The 9,168-nt window shown below is 40.0% G+C and overlaps 1 long non-coding RNA gene across 1 annotated transcript in view; it reads left to right on the top strand.

Annotated features, from left to right (window-relative positions):
* Positions 1–9,168, top strand: part of LOC143481771 (uncharacterized) — an 89,265-nt gene that overhangs the window by 49,946 nt on the left and 30,151 nt on the right. Inside the window, exons 3-5 of the long non-coding RNA XR_013122066.1 lie at positions 1,534–1,565; positions 1,852–1,925; positions 5,929–5,960. This is a non-coding gene — a long non-coding RNA (uncharacterized LOC143481771). The remainder of the gene's footprint in view (positions 1–1,533; positions 1,566–1,851; positions 1,926–5,928; positions 5,961–9,168) is intronic.

Below are 9,168 nucleotides of genomic sequence, written 5' to 3'. Positions count from 1 at the left end.
GGTTAATTCTCCATTGATTTTAATTCTAGCTGTTGGTTTATTATATAATGCTGCAAACATGTTGATTATGGTTGTATGAAAGCCGAATTTCGAGAGTACTTTATATAAAAATGACCATCTCACTGAATCAAACGCCTTCTCTGCGTCCAAACTTAATATCAGTGCCTCCAGTTTTTGTTCCGTGATATGTTTCATAACATGTAATGTTTTCCTAATATTATCTTGGGTCTGTCTGTGTCTAATAAATCCGGTCTGGTCTTCATGTATTAGTATTGGTAATATCTCTTCTATTCGTCTGGATATTATGGAAGTGAACAATTTATAATCATTGTTTAGGAGACTCACAGGGCGGTAATTCTCACACTCCAATTTGTCCCTCCCCTCTTTAGGTATGATCGAAATAATTGCCTCGCTCCACGAGGGTGGGGGGATTTTGTTTTCTAGAATCCAGTTGAATGTTTTTACTAATGTTGGAATTATTTGATCTTGCATTGTTTTGTACCATTCTGTGGGAAAACCATCCGTCCCTGGTGATTTACCCCCTTTCATTCTCTTAATTGCCGAGTATATTTCTTCTTTTGTTATTTTAGCTACTAATTTCGCGTTTTGCTCATCCGTGATCCTTGGGAGATTAATCTGGGACAGAAAGGCATCTATTTCTACCTATCTACCTATTACTTGTCTGTGGTTGTGAATATAGTGTTTTGTAATATTTTTGAAAGCACTGTTGTATTTTCTCTGGGTTAGTTTCTATTCCCTTTGTTTCTATATTTCTTATTTTGTATATAGTTCTATCTGATTGTTGTTTTCTTAACCTGTATGATAGTAGTTTCAGTGATTTCCCACCTGCCTCATAGTATTGCTGCTTTACAAAGAGGAGCTTTTTTTGAACTTCCTGGGTATTAATTTCGTCTATTTCTTTTTTTATTTTTATCATCTTGTGTTTTAAATCCTCCTTGAGTGATTTTGTGTGCTCCTTCTGAAGTATCTTTAATTCCTCCTCTAATTTTTTAAGTTTTAATTCTTTAGTTTTCTTTTCATATGCGGAGATGGCTATTATTCTGCCTCTCATCACTGCTTTTAATGCATCCCAGAGAATGGGTGGGGATATTTCTCCATTATCATTATTTTCCAGGTACAATTTGATTTCACTTTTCAATTTATCTTTTATAGCCGTATTATTTAGAATGTTTGAGTTCAGTCTCCATAGTGTGAATCCCTTTTTATGATTCAAATGAATAGACATATAAACGGGTCCATGATCTGAAATTGTGCTGAGTCCTATTTCACATTTGTTCACCCTGAAGAGATCTCCTTTAAGCATAAAAAAGTAGTCGATACGTGAATAGACATCATGAGCACGTGAGTAATGTGTGTAATCTCGGCTCGTCGGGTTCAGTTCTCTCCACACGTCCATGATACCTGTAATGTTTTGTGGTGTTTATGGTAGTAATACACAGAGACAGATTTCACGAGACTGTTCTCTTTACTCCATGAGTCACGCACACTTCAACTCTTCTTTTCTTGTTCTAGGTTCGGTTACATAACAAGGGTGCCATCAAGTGGTAAGTAGCTGAACTACAACTACATACAATACATCACATCTCTCTCCTTAAGACAGATATACCCTGAACAGTTCTATCCTGTCGAAACTTCTGTTAATTATTGACTTGTCTTTGAACACCAAAACATATAATTTCTTTTACTAAATAAACACTTACTTCATAGTACAACCGTACAACTAAATGTTACTTGGCAGTATTTCTCTTACTTAAAATTCACAACTTAAACAATGCCTTATAGAAACAGAATAACAACACAAAACTTTCTTTCTTTCTTTCATGACTTAAGTTCATGGAGAATAACGTGATGGTGGTTTGATCCCTCTGCCCACTCGTGACCTCTTCACCACTTCTTCATTCAAGGTAGGTGTTGCAGATATTTTCACAGGTGACGATGCTGGTGTCTGGACTGATGCATCATGTTCTGCAGGTTGTCTTTCTCCTGGATCATAGTCTTCCAGATGTGGAGGACTCAGTGTTGTGAAAGTCTTTTCTCTGGTTTTCAGCAGGTGTCGCCTGTTTCTTCTGTAGGTGTTTCCATCAGGTGTTTTGATGACAAAGGATCTTGGCGTATCGTGACTTTTCAACACCGTTGCTGGTTGCCAGTTGTCTTTCACTTTTACTCTGACTATTTCACCTTCCTCGAGAACTGGTAGAGGTGTTGCTCCACTATCAAAGTAATGTTTCTGTTTCAGCTGCCTGTCTTTGATGTGTTTGTGTGCTTTCTCGTGTACTTGCGGTTTCAGGAGCTGAGTTGATGTAGGCAATTTTGTTTTCAGTCTACGTCCCATTAACAACTGAGCAGGAGATAGCTTAACACCATCTAGTGGTGCATTTCTGTACTCCATCAAAGCAATGTATGGGTCGTTCTGGCACTCTGCAGCTTTCTTTAACAGATTTTTCACTGTCTGAATTGCTCTTTCACTTTGTCCATTAGACTGTGGAAATCCTGGGCTGGATGTGGTGTGTACGAATTCCCAATTCTGTGTGAACGCTCTGAATTCTGCACTTGAGAATTGTGGACCATTGTCCGACACTACTTCATCAGGAATTCCATGTCTTGAGAAGATGGACTTGAGAGCTGTCACTACATGTCCACTTGTTGTTTGTGTGAGCTTAGCGATCTCTGGAAACTTGGAGAAGTAATCCACACACATCAGATAATCACCTTGGTTGTAGTGAAACAGATCAACGCCAACTTTCGCCCATGCTCTGTCTGGTATTTCATGGCTGATGAGTGGTTCTTTGGTGTTATTGCGTTTAAACATATTGCAGACTGAACACTGCGTAACAACATCCTCAATGTCTTTTGCCATTCCTGTCCAGTACATGACATCTCTGGCTCTTTCTTTGCATTTCACGATGCCTAGGTGAGACTCATGAATTCTCTCCAGCATGTCTGACCTCAAGCTATGCGGTACCACAACTCTTGAGCTTTTGAAGAGTAGGCCATCAGAGCATGTGAGCTCTTCTCTGAAAGTCCAATACTTCCTGACTTCTGATGGAACGTATCTGATTTCTGCAGGCCATCCTGTCTGTACGCAGTTCATCACCAGTCGCATCTCTTCATCTGCTGCTGTTGCTGTCCTGAAGGCATTTAGCCTCTCAGTTGAGATTGGCAGGTAAGTTGACAACACATGAACTTGTAATTCCTCTTCCAATAGTGGTTCGGTGTGCTCTTTGAGATAGGCACGGCTCAGTGTATCTGCAATATACAACTCTTTGCCAGGTTTGTATTTCACTTTTAGGTCATAGGGTTGCAGTCTCATGAGCATTCTTTGTAATCGAGGAGGGGCTTTCTGTAGTGACTTTTTGAACACTGTCTCTAGAGGTTTATGGTCTGTTTCAACATGCACAGATTTCCCATAAATGTACTGGTTGAATTTCTCACATCCAAAGACGATAGCTAAAAGCTCTTTCTCAATCTAAGCGTATCTTTTCTGACACTCAGTGAGAGACCTCGATCCAAATGCTACAGGCTGTCCTCCTTGCAGTATCACGGCCCCTAATCCTTCAGAACTTGCGTCTACTGACAGCGTGACGTCTTTACTGACATCAAAGTATCTCAATACTGGAGTGTTACTCACCAGTGACTTGAGTTTTCCGAAGCTCTCTTGCTGCTCAAAGTCCCAATGCCATGCTGTGTCACTTTCCAGCAGTTTTCTCACCGGTGCACTCACTTCTGCCAGATTCGGTATGAATTTCGCCAGATATTGCAGCATTCCCAGGAACCTCATCAGAGCTGCTTTATCTTCTGGTTCGGGCATGTCCTGTATCGCTCTGACCTTTTCTGGGTCGGGTTTCAATCCGTCTGCTGACAAGACATGTCCAACATAGCTGACTTCAGTCATCCTGATCTTGCACTTCGCTCGATTCAGTTTCAGGTTGATGCTCCTGATTCTGTCTAAAAGCTGTCTCAGTCGTTTGTCATGCTGCTCCATATTTTCTCCCCAAACAAGAATGTCATCAACAATGTTCACGACTCCCTCCAGGTCTTCTAGACGCTGTGCGATGCACTTTTGAAACACCTCCGGAGCAGATGAGATACCAAAAGGTAGTCTGAGGAAACGATACCTTCCAAACGGAGTGTTGAAAGTACACAGTTTGGAGCTTTTGTCATCGAGTTGCACTTGCCAGAAGCCATGGTTGGCATCAAGTACAGAGAACACTTTGGCCTTAGGCATTTCCGCGACTATCTCTTCAACTGTGCGTAGTGGATAATGTTCTCGGCGTATCGCTTTGTTCAAGTCTTGTGGGTCAATACAAATCCTTAATTTGTTTGGTTTGTCTACAGTCACCATGCTATTTACCCAGTCAGTGGGCTCTGTTTGTCTCACAATGACTCCAATGTTTTCCATCCTGTTTAGTTCTTCTTTGACTCTGTTTTTCAATGCTACAGGTACTTTGCGTGGTGGATGAATGACTGGTGGAACATCTTTGTACAGCTGGATATGGTGCAATCCTGGAACACATCCTAAGCCTGTGAATAAATCTTCATATTCACCTAAGATGTCGTCCTCATTTCCTATTTTGAACACTCTTTTGATCAGCCCAAGCTCTGTGCATGCATCTCTGCCAATAATTGCTGTTGAATTACCCTCAACAACTTGGAATTCCAGCTTATATTCTTTGTCTTTGTGGTAACACTTGAGCTTTGCCTTGCCTTTTGGCTCCATCGTGTGGCCAGAATAGGTAACAAGCTTGCACTTGGATTTCAGCAGTGCTTTCTTGTTTGCTACTTTCTCATATTCTTTATATGGCAATACATTGCACTCTGCTCCTGTGTCTAGCTTAAATGTCAATGCATGGTTATTTATTTTCAGTGCTTGTGTCCATTCCTGATTTTCCTTTTCCTTTGCAGAAACTTCATCCATTCGTTTGATTGGCACATTTTCTTTCATTTCAATGCACCCTAGGAACATTTCAGCATTTTCTTCCTGTTCCAATTCATGAACTTTTCTCTCTGTTTTCTTTGTGTTGCCCTTTTGTTTTGGTGTTTTGCACATACGGCCGAAATGATTCTTTCTTGAGCATTCGTTGCACACTTTTCCGTATGCAGGACATTTCCTTGGCTCGTGTGTGTATCCACATCTGGTGCATTCATCATTGCCTTTCCTAGCACTTTTTACATGCATGCTATCTTGCTTAGCTCTGGGCTTTATTTTTGTTATTTTGTTCACTGCGATGTCTGATTCCTCTTGCAGAGCTTTCATGTGACTTTGAGTAACTTCGTTAGCTCGACAAATGTCTAATGCTCTTTTCACATCCAAGTCCTCTTCTCGTAAGAGTCTTGCCCTCACTATGTCATTGTTAACTCCACACACTATGCGGTCTTTTATTAGTTCATCTGTCAAAGCTCCAAATCCACAATCTTTAGCCTTATTTTTCAAATCAGTCACGTATGCGTCAATGGTTTCGTTTTTTCCTTGCGCTCTCGTGAAGAAGATATGTCTCAGGTAAGTTACATTCTTTCTTGGTTCACAGTATTTTTTAAAGCTTTCTTTCAGCGCCTTCAAATCCAATTCTCCCTCACCAAATTCCATTGAGTTATATACCTTCAAGGCTTCATCTCCGGCCACATGTAGAAACGTTGCACACTTCCTTTCTTCACTCTTCTCCGCTAGCCCAGATGCGATGAGATAGAGATCGAACTTTTGAATCCATATTCTCCAATTTTCAGCGACGTTCCCCTCGAAGCTCAGACTATTTGGAGGTTTCAGTTGCTCCATAGTTTTACTTGTTCACTTCTGACACCATGTAATGTTTTGTGGTGTTTATGGTAGTAATACACAGAGACAGATTTCACGAGACTGTTCTCTTTACTCCATGAGTCACGCACACTTCAACTCTTCTTTTCTTGTTCTAGGTTCGGTTACATAACAAGGGTGCCATCAAGTGGTAAGTAGCTGAACTACAACTACATACAATACATCACAATACCCACTTCACTCATCCAGGTGTTTAATTTTCTACTGATGTTTTTCATATCTGATTTCCCGTTTGATGAGTACATTTTCATTCAGGAATGTATTTCAGAAACTTCTAAAAAGAGTAATAAGTTTTAATCAGTAATCAGTCCACAGCCTATGCCAATGTCTGTTTTTGTTTAATAAATTAAACTTTAAGTCCTTAAACTTAAAATAAGTCCTTCTTTGAGATAAAAATACTAATCAAATGAAGTTATTTTAATACACTAGTTATTACAAGATTTAAATTAGCTCACACTCAGAAAGTTAGTTGTTACCCGATGCTTTGTTGTACTGGTTTCCTTATCATGCTTACCTACTCCTTACCCATGTGTCCAGGGTGTGAAGATAATTAGATTTGTGGAGTGGCGGAATCTCCCATTATCTACCAGCACTGTTGCACATGTCTCAGCTTTGCAGGGTTGCCGCCCCTCAGGCCCCAGTAACCTAGTTTACCTGATCCTGTAGCTGTTCTTCAAATTCCTCCCATGAATTGGATCCCCTCCTATGTCATAAGACAAAATAACATGAAATGGGTCGGGTGGCAGGACAAAGGTTCAATCAAAGTGATCTGGCTACCAAGAAATGAACTGGGAGTGGACGCCCCTCGCGGCTCATGAGTGAGACTTCAGGAAACCCCTGTAGATAGCAACCGTGGAGGCCAGTCTGTGGACATCAGGTGTCTGCTGTCTGTAAACAGTGCATTTGTAATGTCTCTTCCACAGGTTAACAGGTGCAGTCTTTGATCTCAGGAACCTGTGTTTAGTGGCCTGCTGGCCGCATTGTACAGTCATTTGAACAGTTCTGTGCAGACTTTGATATTCTCCAGCCAGAAATGATAGTCTTTGAGTACCGCCAGTGAGGGACAACATAGGGTTTGCCGTAGCTTTGCTGTCCGAGTTCTCATCAGGGCCCCGCCATTGCCCTGGTACTGCAGAAGGGTTTGGTGCTGGACCTCTGACCTCTGGCCCTCCTCCATCCTACGGTTTTGTGGGGACACTTTTTCGCTCAATGACTCTCCTGAACAGAAAGAGAACATCCACCCCACCTGCCACAACGAAGTTGCCAGGATCACTGTGACCTTCCTTGCCCCTTCCCAAAACCACTTCTTCTAAAATTTAGGTTAAACCCATACTGTTGATACTACTGTATAAAATAATACACTTAGGGGACATATTGAGGTCTCTGGGGCAGATCCCCTGTGCTCTGAGATCTTTTAGAGTGCAACAGCTTGCTCAGAGACATTTTATCTCTGCACAGCTTCAAGAAGAGTTTCAACATCTTCCTGTTTAGATCTGCTTTTTTAAATTAAGAAACTCCAACTCTGTTCTAATTGGCATCTTACTTTCTTTATTGCAATATTATCTTATAATTTGTTACTCTATTACATTCTTTTATTATGTTTGATTTCTTTTATCTTTAATTTCTTTTAACATTTTTCTTTTTTGTCTATTCTATAAAACACTTTGAGTTGCATGTATGTTTGAAAGGTGCTATACCAATACAAAGTATTCTTATTATTATTATTTAACATTTCCTAGTCACTTTACCTGGCATCAGGTTTCTCATATTAAACTGACAACATACAGACCTATTCCAACATTAGAAAAACATAGAAACCTTGATTATTATTCAAAAAGCTACTTTCCTAGATTATCTTTTTAAGGCCCTCAGTATAAACGATTTCAAGTATTTATTTTTATTATTATTATAATTACCACCACTCCTCTAAGTGTCCCAGAGCCAAGCTCTCTAGCTGCTGTCAGCTTGTCCAGTTTTAGCTATCCAAATACCTCACCGTTTCACTGACATGTCTACCTCAGTCAAGTCACTTCGCTGTGTGTGTGCTATTTATAATCACTCCATCCAAGTCTCTTTTAAAACGCAGTTTACACTTCACCCCACGGCATGCGTTCCTTTTTTTTTTTTTTGCCTTAAATACTAATATTCAGTGTCAAGGGTAACTCGCGCGTTTTAAACTCCACGTCGTCGATTTTTTTTCTATTTGTACGATTCCTGTTTTTACATTAATTCCTGGATAACTTAGTTAGTGGGCATTACCGAGTTTAACTCATACGGTGGCTGTGGTGTATCTTCCTGAATATCTGCTGTGTAGACCCAACTCCTTCTAGTTGATTATGAACAACCCCCAAACAGTATTTGTACATGTGTCACAGAGCTAAATCTTCTCCGCGTTTGATAATTTATGAGTTAAACGTGTGCACTTTAGCCATTTGGTCTATTTTGCGACGATGTAACAATTCTTGGTTAAGAGGCGGAGGCAAATACACGAATGAAATTTTACTTTTTGCTTGCTCGTCTGCTTGTCTAGGCACACTGTCCCTACACAACAGGTGCACGCTGAGGCATTTCTCTAGACGTTCAACTAAGATTGATTACTTAGTTACTAAATACAGAGGAGAGACAAAACCCATACTGTGTACAAACAATCCTGATTTCAATACTATATGACATAACCTAGCGTTAAGATATAAGAAATTATGAGGAAATTAAATACACCCACTTACAATCAAAACTAGAACACCTCAGACAAAGCACATACTATGCTATTTGTTAAACAACGAAGGAAGAAATTTATCCGATGACTTATAGCCAATATATATATGGGATACAGAGAAACAACTGTCATTAACAGGACAAACCCAGCAACCATTTAAAGTATAAAAAGACCGTCAGCATAGCGAACCCAACTTATTCAACACAATAAACGACACACAAACTTATTAACAACCGGAGTTGTTTTATGATCCCTAAAGTATAGTTTTAGACTATGGGTTGGCCTGAAACATATTCAACACTCAAACAATGACAATATATGAACCTACAAAGTATAGTCTGAGACTAGGGGAGGGTGCAAAATTGAGAAATTTAACTCGGAAGTAAAACACAAGTAATCTCAGAACGAGAAAATATCCACGCACGATCACTAAGCTTTACCGACCAGACACAAGGAGAACTTATATACAATATGCAAACAATGCATGGAACAGAAACAGATGCAATAGACTTAATTATACAAAATGACCCACAGCACACCTTACTTACTATGCAAATGAATACTCAACGTAATCGCCAAAGACACAAGGTACAGCTGATACTAAATATATGCAGGACCAAAC

This window comes from Brachyhypopomus gauderio, chromosome 18 (genome assembly GCF_052324685.1).
Source record: "Brachyhypopomus gauderio isolate BG-103 chromosome 18, BGAUD_0.2, whole genome shotgun sequence".
NCBI lineage: Eukaryota > Metazoa > Chordata > Actinopteri > Gymnotiformes > Hypopomidae > Brachyhypopomus > Brachyhypopomus gauderio.
This window is presented reverse-complemented; position numbering and strand designations above follow the sequence as displayed.